This window comes from Anopheles funestus, unplaced genomic scaffold (assembly GCF_943734845.2).
Source record: "Anopheles funestus unplaced genomic scaffold, idAnoFuneDA-416_04 scaffold_34_ctg1, whole genome shotgun sequence".
NCBI lineage: Eukaryota > Metazoa > Arthropoda > Insecta > Diptera > Culicidae > Anopheles > Anopheles funestus.
In genome coordinates, this window is record NW_026045362.1 from 53,881 (window position 1) to 67,942 (window position 14,062).

Consider the following 14,062-nt stretch of genomic DNA (forward strand, 5'->3'; position numbering starts at 1 on the left):
AAGACACCTTAGCCAAGACACATTAGCCAAGACACCTTAGCCAAGACACCTTAGCCAAGACACCTCAGCCAAGACACATTAGCCGAGACACATTAGCCAAGACACCTTAGCCAAGACACCTTAGCCAAGACACCTTAGCCAAGACACATAAGCCAAGACACATTAGCCAAGACACCTTAGCCATGACACCTTAGCCAAGACACCTTAGCCAAGACACCTTAGCCAAGACACCTTAGCCAAGACACATTAGCCAAGACACATTAGCCAAGACACCTTAGCCAAGACACATTAGCCGAGACACATTAGCAAAGACACATTAGCCAAGACACCTAAGCCAAGACACATTAGCCAAGACACCTTAGCCAAGACACATTAGCCAAGACACCTTAGCCAAGACACATTAGCCAAGACACATTAGCCAAGACACATTACCTTAGCCAAGACACATTACCTTAGCCAAGACACCTTAGCCAAGACACCTTAGCCAAGACACCTTAGCCAAGACACCTTAGCCAAGACACCTTAGCCAAGACACCTTAGCCAAGACACCTTAGCCAAGACACCTTAACCAAGACACATTAGCCAAGACCCCTTAGCCAAGACACCTTAGCCAAGACACCTTAGCCAAGACACCTTAGCCAAGACACCTTAGCCAAGACACATTAGCCAAGACACATTAGCCAAGACACATTAGCCAAGACACCTTAGCCAAGACACCTTAGCCAAGACACATTAGCCAAGACACATTACCTTAGCCAAGACACCTTAGCCAAGACACCTTAGCCAAGACACCTTAGCCAAGACACCTTAGCCAAGACACCTTAGCCAAGACACCTTAGCCAAGACACCTTAGCCAAGACACCTTAGCCAAGACACATTAGCCAAGACCCCTTAGCCAAGACACCTTAGCCAAGACACCTTAGCCAAGACACATTGGCCAAGACACATTAGCCAAAACACATTAGCCAAGACACCTTAGCCAAGACACATTAGCCGAGACACATTAGCCAAGACACATTAGCCAAGACACCTTAGCCAAGACACCTTAGCCAAGACACCTTAGCCAAGACACCTTAGCCAAGACACATTAGCCAAGACCCCTTAGCCAAGACACCTTAGCCAAGACACCTTAGCCAAGACACATTAGCCAAGACACCTTAGCCAAGACACATTAGCCAAGACACCTTAGCCAAGACACCTTAGCCAAGACACATTAGCCGAGACACATTAGCCAAGACACATTAGCCAAGACACCTTAGCCAAGACACCTTAGCCAAGACACCTTAGCCAAGACACCTTAGCCAAGACACATTAGCCAAGACACATTAGCCAAGACACCTTAGCCAAGACACATTAGCCAAGACACCTTAGCCAAGACACATTAGCCAAGACACATTAGCCAAGACACATTAGCCAAGACACCTTAGCCAAGACACCTTAGCCAAGACACCTTAGCCAAGACACCTTAGCCAAGACACCTTAGCCAAGACACATTAGCCAAGACACCTTAGCCAAGACACCTGAGCCAAGACACATTAGCCGAGACACCTTAGCCAAGACACCTGAGCCAAGACACATTAGCCGAGACACCTTAGCCAAGACACCTTAGCCAAGACACATTAGCCAAGACACCTTAGCCAAGACACCTTAGCCAAGACACATTAGCCAAGACACCTTAGCCAAGACACCTTAGCCAAGACACATTAGCCAAGACACCTTAGCCAAGACACCTTAGCCAAGACATATTAGCCAAGACACCTTAGCCAAGACACCTTAGCCAAGACACCTTAGCCAAGACACCTTAGTCAAGACACCTTAGCCAAGACACATTAGCCAAGACACATTAGCCAAGACACCTTAGCCAAGACACCTTAGCCAAGACACATTAGGCAAGACACATTAGCCAAGACACCTTAGCCAAGACACCTTAGCCAAGACACATTAGCCAAGATACATTAGCCAAGACACATTAGCCAAGACACCTTAGCCAAGACACCTTAGCCAAGACACCTTAGCCAAGACACCTTAGCCAAGACACCTTAGCCAAGACACATTAGCCAAGACACAATAGCCAAGACACATTAGCCAAGACACCTTAGCCAAGACACATTAGCCAAGACACCTTAGCCAAGACACATTAGCCAAGACACCTTAGCCAAGACACCTTAGCCAAGACACATTAGCCAAGACACATTAGCCAAGACACATTAGCCAAGACACCTAAGCCAAGACACATTAGCCAAGACACCTTAGCCAAGACACCTTAGCCAAGACACATTAGCCAAGACACCTTAGCCAAGACACATTAGCCAAGACACATTAGCCAAGACACCTTAGCCAAGACACCTTAGCCAAGACACCTTAGCCAAGACACCTTAGCCAAGACAGCTTAGCCAAGACACCTTAGCCAAGACACATTAGCCAAGACACCTTAGCCAAGACACCTGAGCCAAGACACATTAGCCAAAACACCTTAGCCAAGACACATTAGCCAAGACACCTTAGCCAAGACACCTTAGCCAAGACACATTAGCCAAGACACCTTAGCCAAGACACCTTAGCCAAGACACATTAGCCAAGACACCTTAGCCAAGACACCTTAGCCAAGACACCTTAGCCAAGACATATTAGCCAAGACACCTTAGCCAAGACACCTTAGCCAAGACACATTAGCCGAGACACCTTAGCCAAGACACCTTAGCCAAGACACATTAGCCAAGACACATTAGCCAAGACACATTAGCCAAGACACCTTAGCCAAGACACATAAGCCAAGACACATTAGTCAAGACACCTTAGCCAAGACACCTTAGCCAAGACACCTTAGCCAAGACACATTAGCCGAGACACCTTAGCCAAGACACCTTAGCCAAGACACATTAGCCAAGACACCTTAGCCAAGACACCTTAGCCAAGACACATTAGCCAAGACACATTAGCCAAGACACCTTAGCCAAGACACCTTAGCCAAGACACATTAGCCAAGACACTTTAGCCAAGACACATTAGCCAAGACACATAAGCCGAGACACTTTAGCCAAGACACATTAGCCAAGACACCTTAGCCAAGACACATTAGCCAAGACACCTTAGCCCAGACACCTTAGCCAAGACACATTAGCCAAGACACATTAGCCAAGATACATTAGCCAAGACACATTAGCCAAGACACCTTAGCCAAAACACCTTAGCCAAGACACATTAGCCAAGACACCTTAGCCAAGACACATTAGCCAAGACACATTAGCCAAGACACCTTAGCCAAGACACCTTAGCCAAGACACCTTAGCCAAGACACCTTAGCCAAGACAGCTTAGCCAAGACACCTTAGCCAAGACACATTAGCCAAGACACCTTAGCCAAGACACCTGAGCCAAGACACATTAGCCAAAACACCTTAGCCAAGACACATTAGCCAAGACACCTTAGCCAAGACACCTTAGCCAAGACACATTAGCCAAGACACCTTAGCCAAGACACCTTAGCCAAGACACATTAGCCAAGACACCTTAGCCAAGACACCTTAGCCAAGACACCTTAGCCAAGACATATAAGCCAAGACACCTTAGCCAAGACACCTTAGCCAAGACACATTAGCCGAGACACCTTAGCCAAGACACCTTAGCCAAGACACATTAGCCAAGACACATTAGCCAAGACACATTAGCCAAGACACCTTAGCCAAGACACATAAGCCAAGACACATTAGTCAAGACACCTTAGCCAAGACACCTTAGCCAAGACACCTTAGCCAAGACCCCTTAGCCAAGACACCTTAGCCAAGACACCTTAGCCAAGACACATTAGCCAAGACACCTTAGCCAAGACACCTTAGCCAAGACACATTAGCCAAGACACATTAGCCAAGACACCTTAGCCAAGACACATTAGCCAAGACACCTTAGCCAAGACACCTTAGCCAAGACACATTAGCCAAGACACCTTAGCCAAGACACCTTAGCCAAGGCACATTAGCCAAGACACCTTAGCCAAGACACCTTAGCCAAGACACCTTAGCCAAGACATATTAGCCAAGACACCTTAGCCAAGACACCTTAGCCAAGACACCTTAGCCAAGACACCTTAGCCAAGACACCTTAGCCAAGACACATTAGCCAAGACACATTAGCCAAGACACCTTAGCCAAGACACCTTAGCCAAGACACATTAGGCAAGACACATTAGCCAAGACACCTTAGCCAAGACACCTTAGCCAAGACACATTAGCCAAGATACATTAGCCAAGACACATTAGCCAAGACACCTTAGCCAAGACACCTTAGCCAAGACACCTTAGCCAAGACACCTTAGCCAAGACACCTTAGCCAAGACACATTAGCCAAGACACATTAGCCAAGACACATTAGCCAAGACACCTTAGCCAAGACACATTAGCCAAGACACATTAGCCAAGACACATTAGCCAAGACACATTAGCCAAGACACCTTAGCCAAGACACATTAGCCAAGACACCTTAGCCAAGACACCTTAGCCAAGACACATTAGCCAAGACACCTTAGCCAAGACACCTTAGCCAAGACACCTTAGCCAAGACACATTAGCCAAGACACATTAGCCAAGACACCTTAGCCAAGACACCTTAGCCAAGACACATTAGCCGAGACACATTAGCCAAGACACATTAGCCAAGACACCTAAGCCAAGACACATTAGCCAAGACACCTTAGCCAAGACACCTTAGCCAAGACACATTAGCCAAGACACCTTAGCCAAGACACATTAGCCAAGACACATTAGCCAAGACACCTTAGCCAAGACACCTTAGCCAAGACACCTTAGCCAAGACAGCTTAGCCAAGACACCTTAGCCAAGACACATTAGCCAAGACACCTTAGCCAAGACACCTGAGCCAAGACACATTAGCCAAAACACCTTAGCCAAGACACATTAGCCAAGACACCTTAGCCAAGACACCTTAGCCAAGACACATTAGCCAAGACACCTTAGCCAAGACACCTTAGCCAAGACACATTAGCCAAGACACCTTAGCCAAGACACCTTAGCCAAGACACCTTAGCCAAGACATATTAGCCAAGACACCTTAGCCAAGACACCTTAGCCAAGACACCTTAGCCAAGACACATTAGCCGAGACACCTTAGCCAAGACACCTTAGCCAAGACACATTAGCCAAGACACATTAGCCAAGACACATTAGCCAAGACACCTTAGCCAAGACACATAAGCCAAGACACATTAGTCAAGACACCTTAGCCAAGACACCTTAGCCAAGACACCTTAGCCAAGACACATTAGCCGAGACACCTTAGCCAAGACACATTAGCCAAGACACATTAGCCAAGACACCTTAGCCAAGACACCTTAGCCAAGACACATTAGCCAAGACACATTAGCCAAGACACCTTAGCCAAGACACCTTAGCCAAGACACATTAGCCAAGACACCTTAGCCAAGACACCTTAGCCAAGACACCTTAGCCAAGACACATTAGCCAAGACACATTAGCCAAGACACCTTAGCCAAGACACCTTAGCCAAGACACATTAGCCAAGACACATTAGCCAAGACACCTTAGCCAAGACACCTTAGCCAAGACACATTAGCCAAGATACATTAGCCAAGACACATTAGCCAAGACACCTTAGCCAAGACACCTTAGCCAAGACACCTTAGCCAAGACACCTTAGCCAAGACACCTTAGCCAAGACACATTAGCCAAGACACATTAGCCAAGACACATTAGCCAAGACACCTTAGCCAAGACACATTAGCCAAGACACATTAGCCAAGACACATTAGCCAAGACACATTAGCCAAGACACCTTAGCCAAGACACATTAGCCGAGACACATTAGCCAAGACACATTAGCCAAGACACCTTAGCCAAGACACATTAGCCAAGACACCTTAGCCAAGACACCTTAGCCAAGACACATTAGCCAAGACACCTTAGCCAAGACACATTAGCCAAGACACATTAGCCAAGACACCTTAGCCAAGACACCTTAGCCAAGACACCTTAGCCAAGACACCTTAGCCAAGACACATTAGCCAAGACACCTTAGCCAAGACACATTAGCCAAGACACCTTAGCCAAGACACCTGAGCCAAGACACATTAGCCGAGACACCTTAGCCAAGACACATTAGCCAAGACACCTTAGCCAAGACACCTTAGCCAAGACACATTAGCCAAGACACCTTAGCCAAGACACCTTAGCCAAGACACATTAGCCAAGACACCTTAGCCAAGACACCTTAGCCAAGACACCTTAGCCAAGACATATTAGCCAAGACACCTTAGCCAAGACACCTTAGCCAAGACACCTTAGCCAAGACACCTTAGCCAAGACACCTTAGCCAAGACACATTAGCCAAGACACATTAGCCAAGACACCTTAGCCAAGACACCTTAGCCAAGACACCTTAGCCAAGACACATTAGCCAAGACACATTAGCCAAGACACCTTAGCCAAGACACATTAGCCAAGATACATTAGCCAAGACACATTAGCCAAGACACCTTAGCCAAGACACCTTAGCCAAGACACCTTAGCCAAGACACCTTAGCCAAGACACCTTAGTCAAGACACATTAGCCAAGACACATTAGCCAAGACACCTTAGCCAAGACACATTAGCCAAGACACCTGAGCCAAGACACATTAGCCGAGACACCTTAGCCAAGACACATTAGCCAAGACACCTTAGCCAAGACACCTTAGCCAAGACACCTTAGCCAAGACACATTAGCCAAGACACCTTAGCCAAGACACCTTAGCCAAGACACATTAGCCAAGACACCTTAGCCAAGACACCTTAGCCAAGACACATTAGCCAAGACACCTTAGCCAAGACACCTTAGCCAAGACATATTAGCCAAGACACCTTAGCCAAGACACCTTAGCCAAGACACCTTAGCCAAGACACCTTAGCCAAGACACCTTAGCCAAGACACATTAGCCAAGACACATTAGCCAAGACACCTTAGCCAAGACACCTTAGCCAAGACACATTAGCCAAGACACATTAGCCAAGACACCTTAGCCAAGACACCTTAGCCAGGACACATTAGCCAAGATACATTAGCCAAGACACATTAGCCAAGACACCTTAGCCAAGACACCTTAGCCAAGACACCTTAGCCAAGACACCTTAGCCAAGACACCTTAGCCAAGACACATTAGCCAAGACACATTAGCCAAGACACATTAGCCAAGACACCTTAGCCAAGACACATTAGCCAAGACACATTAGCCAAGACACATTAGCCAAGACACATTAGCCAAGACACCTTAGCCAAGACACATTAGCCGAGACACATTAGCCAAGACACATTAGCCAAGACACCTAAGCCAAGACACATTAGCCAAGACACCTTAGCCAAGACACCTTAGCCAAGACACATTAGCCAAGACACCTTAGCCGAGACACATTAGCCAAGACACATTAGCCAAGACACCTTAGCCAAGACACCTTAGCCAAGACACCTTAGCCAAGACACCTTAGCCAAGACACCTTAGCCAAGACACCTTAGCCAAGACACATTAGCCAAGACACCTTAGCCAAGACACCTGAGCCAAGACACATTAGCCGAGACACCTTAGCCAAGACACATTAGCCAAGACACCTTAGCCAAGACACCTTAGCCAAGACACATTAGCCAAGACACCTTAGCCAAGACACCTTAGCCAAGACACATTAGCCAAGACACCTTAGCCAAGACACCTTAGCCAAGACACCTTAGCCAAGACACCTTAGCCAAGACACCTTAGCCAAGACACATTAGCCGAGACACCTTAGCCAAGACACCTTAGCCAAGACACATTAGCCAAGACACATTAGCCAAGACACATTAGCCAAGACACCTTAGCCAAGACACATAAGCCAAGACACATTAGTCAAGACACCTTAGCCAAGACACCTTAGCCAAGACACCTTAGCCAAGACACATTAGCCGAGACACCTTAGCCAAGACACCTTAGCCAAGACACATTAGCCAAGACACCTTAGCCAAGACACATTAGCCAAGACACATTAGCCAAGACACCTTAGCCAAGACACCTTAGCCAAGACACATTAGCCAAGACACCTTAGCCAAGACACATTAGCCAAGACACCTTAGCCAAGACACCTTAGCCAAGACACCTTAGCCAAGACACATTAGCCAAGACACATTAGCCAAGACACCTTAGCCAAGACACCTTAGCCAAGACACATTAGCCAAGACACATTAGCCAAGACACCTTAGCCAAGACACCTTAGCCAAGACACATTAGCCAAGATACATTAGCCAAGACACATTAGCCAAGACACCTTAGCCAAGACACCTTAGCCAAGACACCTTAGCCAAGACACCTTAGCCAAGACACATTAGCCAAGACACATTAGCCAAGACACATTAGCCAAGACACCTTAGCCAAGACACATTAGCCAAGACACATTAGCCAAGACACATTAGCCAAGACACATTAGCCAAGACACCTTAGCCAAGACACATTAGCCGAGACACATTAGCCAAGACACATTAGCCAAGACACCTAAGCCAAGACACATTAGCCAAGACACCTTAGCCAAGACACCTTAGCCAAGACACATTAGCCAAGACACCTTAGCCAAGACACATTAGCCAAGACACCTTAGCCAAGACACCTTAGCCAAGACACCTTAGCCAAGACACCTTAGCCAAGACAGCTTAGCCAAGACACCTTAGCCAAGACACATTAGCCAAGACACCTTAGCCAAGACACCTGAGCCAAGACACATTAGCCGAGACACCTTAGCCAAGACACATTAGCCAAGACACCTTAGCCAAGACACCTTAGCCAAGACACCTTGGCCAAGACACCTTAGCCAAGACACCTTAGCCAAGACACATTAGCCAAGACACCTTAGCCAAGACACCTTAGCCAAGACACCTTAGCCAAGACATATTAGCCAAGACACCTTAGCCAAGACACCTTAGCCAAGACACATTAGCCGAGACACCTTAGCCAAGACACCTTAGCCAAGACACATTAGCCAAGACACATTAGCCAAGACACATTAGCCAAGACACCTTAGCCAAGACACATAAGCCAAGACACATTAGTCAAGACACCTTAGCCAAGACCCCTTAGCCAAGACACCTTAGCCAAGACACATTAGCCGAGACACCTTAGCCAAGACACCTTAGCCAAGACACATTAGCCAAGACACCTTAGCCAAGACACCTAAGCCAAGACACCTTAGCCAAGACACCTTAGCCAAGACACATTAGCCAAGACACCTTAGCCAAGACACATTAGCCAAGACACCTTAGCCAAGACACCTTAGCCAAGACAGCTTAGCCAAGACACCTTAGCCAAGACACCTTAGCAAAGACACCTTAGCCAAGACACCTTAGCCAAGACACATTAGCCAAGACACCTTAGCCAAGACACCTTAGCCAAGACACCTTAGCCGAGACACCTTAGCCAAGACACATTAGCCAAGACACCTTAGCCAAGACACCTTAGCAAAGACACCTTAGCCAAGACACCTTAGCCAAGACACATTAGCCAAGACACCTTAGCCAAGACACCTTAGCCAAGACACATTAGCCGAGACACCTTAGCCAAGACACATTAGCCAAGACACCTTAGCCAAGACACCTTAGCCAAGACACCTTAGCCAAGACACATTAGCCAAGACACCTTAGCCAAGACAACTTAGCCAAGACACATTAGCCAAGACACCTTAGCCAAGACACCTTAGCCAAGACACATTAGCCAAGACACCTTAGCCAAGACACCTTAGCCAAGACACATTAGCCAAGACACCTTAGCCAAGACATATTAGCCAAGACACCTTTCCCAAGACACCTTAGCCAAGACACCTTAGCCAAGACACCTTAGCCAAGACACATTAGCCAAGACACATTAGCCAAGACACCTTAGCCAAGACACATTAGCCAAGACACATTAGTCAAGACACCTTAGCCAAGACACCTTAGCCAAGACACCTTAGCCAAGACACATTAGCCGAGACACCTTAGCCAAGACACCTTAGCCAAGACACATAAGCCAAGACACCTTAGCCAAGACACCTTAGCCAAGACACATTAGCCAAGACACATTAGCCAAGACACCTTAGCCAAGACACCTTAGCCAAGACACCTTAGCCAAGACACCTTAGCCAAGACACCTTAGCCAAGACACATTAGCCGAGACACCTTAGCCAAGACACCTTAGCCAAGACACCTTAGCCAAGACACATTAGTCAAGACACCTTAGCCAAGACACCTTAGCCAAGATACCTTAGCCAAGACACATTAGTCAAGACACATTAGCCAAGACACCTTTCCCAAGACACCTTAGCCAAGACACCTTAGCCAAGACACATTAGCCAAGACACATTAGCCAAGACACATTAGCCAAGACACCTTAGCCAAGATACCTTAGCCAAGACACCTTAGCCAAGACACCTTAGCCAAGACACCTTAGCCAAGACACCTTAGCCAAGACACCTTAGCCAAGACACATTAGCCAAGACACCTTAGCCAAGACACCTTAGCCAAGACACATTAGCCAAGACACATTAGCCAAGACACCTTAGCCAAGACACATTAGCCAAGACACATTAGTCAAGACACCTTAGCCAAGACACCTTAGCCAAGACACCTTAGCCAAGACACATTAGCCGAGACACATAAGCCAAGACACCTTAGCCAAGACACCTTAGCCAAGACACCTTAGCCAAGACACATTAGCCAAGACACCTTAGCCAAGACACATAAGCCAAGACACATTAGTCAAGACACCTTAGCCAAGACACCTTAGCCAAGACACCTTAGCCAAGACACATTAGCCGAGACACATTAGCCAAGACACATTAGCCAAGACACCTTAGCCAAGACACCTTAGCCAAGACACATTAGCCGAGACACCTTAGCCAAGACACCTTAGCCAAGACACATTAGCCAAGACACATTAGCCAAGACACATTAGCCAAGACACCTTAGCCAAGACACATAAGCCAAGACACATTAGCCAAGACACATTAGCCAAGACACATTAGCCAAGACACCTTAGCCAAGACACTTTAACCACGACACCTTAGCCAAGACACCTTAGAAAAGACACATTAGCCAAGACACATGAGCCGAGACACCTTAGCCAAGACACATTAGCCAAGACACCTTAGCCAAGACACATTAGCCAAGACACCTTAGCTGAGACACATTAGCCAAGACACCTTAGCCAAGACACCTTAGCCAAGACACCTTAGCCAAGACACCAAAGCCAAGACACCTTAGCCAAGACACATTAGCCAAGACACCTTAGCCAAGACACATTAGCCAAGACACCTTAGCCAAGACACATTAGCCAAGACACATTAGCCAAGACACATTAGCCAAGACACCTTAGCCAAGACACCTTAGCCAAGACACATTAGCCGAGACACCTTAGCCAAGACACCTTAGCCAAGACACATTAGCCAAGACACATTAGCCAAGACACATTAGCCAAGACACCTTAGCCAAGACACATAAGCCAAGACACATTAGTCAAGACACCTTAGCCAAGACACCTTAGCCAAGACACCTTAGCCAAGACCCCTTAGCCAAGACACCTTAGCCAAGACACCTTAGCCAAGACACATTAGCCAAGACACCTTAGCCAAGACACCTTAGCCAAGACACATTAGCCAAGACACATTAGCCAAGACACCTTAGCCAAGACACATTAGCCAAGACACCTTAGCCAAGACACCTTAGCCAAGACACATTAGCCAAGACACCTTAGCCAAGACACCTTAGCCAAGACACATTAGCCAAGACACCTTAGCCAAGACACCTTAGCCAAGACACCTTAGCCAAGACATATTAGCCAAGACACCTTAGCCAAGACACCTTAGCCAAGACACCTTAGCCAAGACACCTTAGCCAAGACACCTTAGCCAAGACACATTAGCCAAGACACATTAGCCAAGACACCTTAGCCAAGACACCTTAGCCAAGACACATTAGGCAAGACACATTAGCCAAGACACCTTAGCCAAGACACCTTAGCCAAGACACATTAGCCAAGATACATTAGCCAAGACACATTAGCCAAGACACCTTAGCCAAGACACCTTAGCCAAGACACCTTAGCCAAGACACCTTAGCCAAGACACCTTAGCCAAGACACATTAGCCAAGACACATTAGCCAAGACACATTAGCCAAGACACCTTAGCCAAGACACATTAGCCAAGACACATTAGCCAAGACACATTAGCCAAGACACATTAGCCAAGACACCTTAGCCAAGACACATTAGCCAAGACACCTTAGCCAAGACACCTTAGCCAAGACACATTAGCCAAGACACCTTAGCCAAGACACCTTAGCCAAGACACCTTAGCCAAGACACAGTAGCCAAGACACATTAGCCAAGACACCTTAGCCAAGACACCTTAGCCAAGACACATTAGCCGAGACACATTAGCCAAGACACATTAGCCAAGACACCTAAGCCAAGACACATTAGCCAAGACACCTTGGCCAAGACACCTTAGCCAAGACACATTAGCCAAGACACCTTAGCCAAGACACATTAGCCAAGACACATTAGCCAAGACACCTTAGCCAAGACACCTTAGCCAAGACACCTTAGCCAAGACACCTTAGCCAAGACAGCTTAGCCAAGACACCTTAGCCAAGACACATTAGCCAAGACACCTTAGCCAAGACACCTGAGCCAAGACACATTAGCCAAAACACCTTAGCCAAGACACATTAGCCAAGACACCTTAGCCAAGACACCTTAGCCAAGACACATTAGCCAAGACACCTTAGCCAAGACACCTTAGCCAAGACACATTAGCCAAGACACCTTAGCCAAGACACCTTAGCCAAGACACCTTAGCCAAGACATATTAGCCAAGACACCTTAGCCAAGACACCTTAGCCAAGACACCTTAGCCAAGACACATTAGCCGAGACACCTTAGCCAAGACACCTTAGACAAGACACATTAGCCAAGACACATTAGCCAAGACACATTAGCCAAGACACCTTAGCCAAGACACATAAGCCAAGACACATTAGTCAAGACACCTTAGCCAAGACACCTTAGCCAAGACACCTTAGCCAAGACACCTTAGCCAAGACACCTTAGCCAAGACACATTAGCCAAGACACATTAGCCAAGACACCTTAGCCAAGACACCTTAGCCAAGACACCTTAGCCAAGACACCTTAGCCAAGACACCTTAGCCAAGACACCTTAGCCAAGACACATTAGCCAAGACACCTTAGCCAAGACACCTGAGCCAAGACACATTAGCCGAGACACCTTAGCCAAGACACATTAGCCAAGACACCTTAGCCAAGACACCTTAGCCAAGACACATTAGCCAAGACACCTTAGCCAAGACACCTTAGCCAAGACACATTAGCCAAGACACCTTAGCCAAGACACCTTAGCCAAGACACCTTAGCCAAGACATATTAGCCAAGACACCTTAGCCAAGACACCTTAGCCAAGACACATTAGCCGAGACACCTTAGCCAAGACACCTTAGCCAAGACACATTAGCCAAGACACATTAGCCAAGACACATTAGCCAAGACACCTTAGCCAAGACACATAAGCCAAGACACTTTAGTCAAGACACCTTAGCCAAGACACCTTAGCCAAGACACCTTAGCCAAGACACATTAGCCGAGACACCTTAGCCAAGACACCTTAGCCAAGACACATTAGCCAAGACACCTTAGCCGAGACACATTAGCCAAGACACATTAGCCAAGACACCTTAGCCAAGACACCTTAGCCAAGACACATTAGCCAAGACACCTTAGCCAAGACACATTAGCCAAGACACCTTAGCCAAGACACCTTAGCCAAGACACCTTAGCCAAGACACATTAGCCAAGACACATTAGCCAAGACACCTTAGCCAAGACACCTTAGCCAAGACACATTAGCCAAGACACATTAGCCAAGACACCTTAGCCAAGACACCTTAGCCAAGACACATTAGCCAAGATACATTAGCCAAGACACATTAGCCAAGACACCTTAGCCAAGACACCTTAGCCAAGACACCTTAGCCAAGACACCTTAGCCAAGAC

General features: G+C 47.2%; 1 long non-coding RNA gene across 1 annotated transcript in view; it reads right to left on the reverse strand.

The window, feature by feature from the left end:
- The window catches only part of LOC125774584 (uncharacterized), a 34,146-nt gene extending 22,628 nt beyond the window's left edge, over window positions 1-11,518 (reverse strand). The window contains exons 1-2 of the long non-coding RNA XR_007421068.1: window positions 11,195-11,518; window positions 3,005-3,214 (exon numbers count right to left, since the gene is read on the reverse strand). This is a non-coding gene — a long non-coding RNA (uncharacterized LOC125774584). The remainder of the gene's footprint in view (window positions 1-3,004; window positions 3,215-11,194) is intronic.
- Between the last annotated feature and the right edge of the window lie 2,544 nt (window positions 11,519-14,062).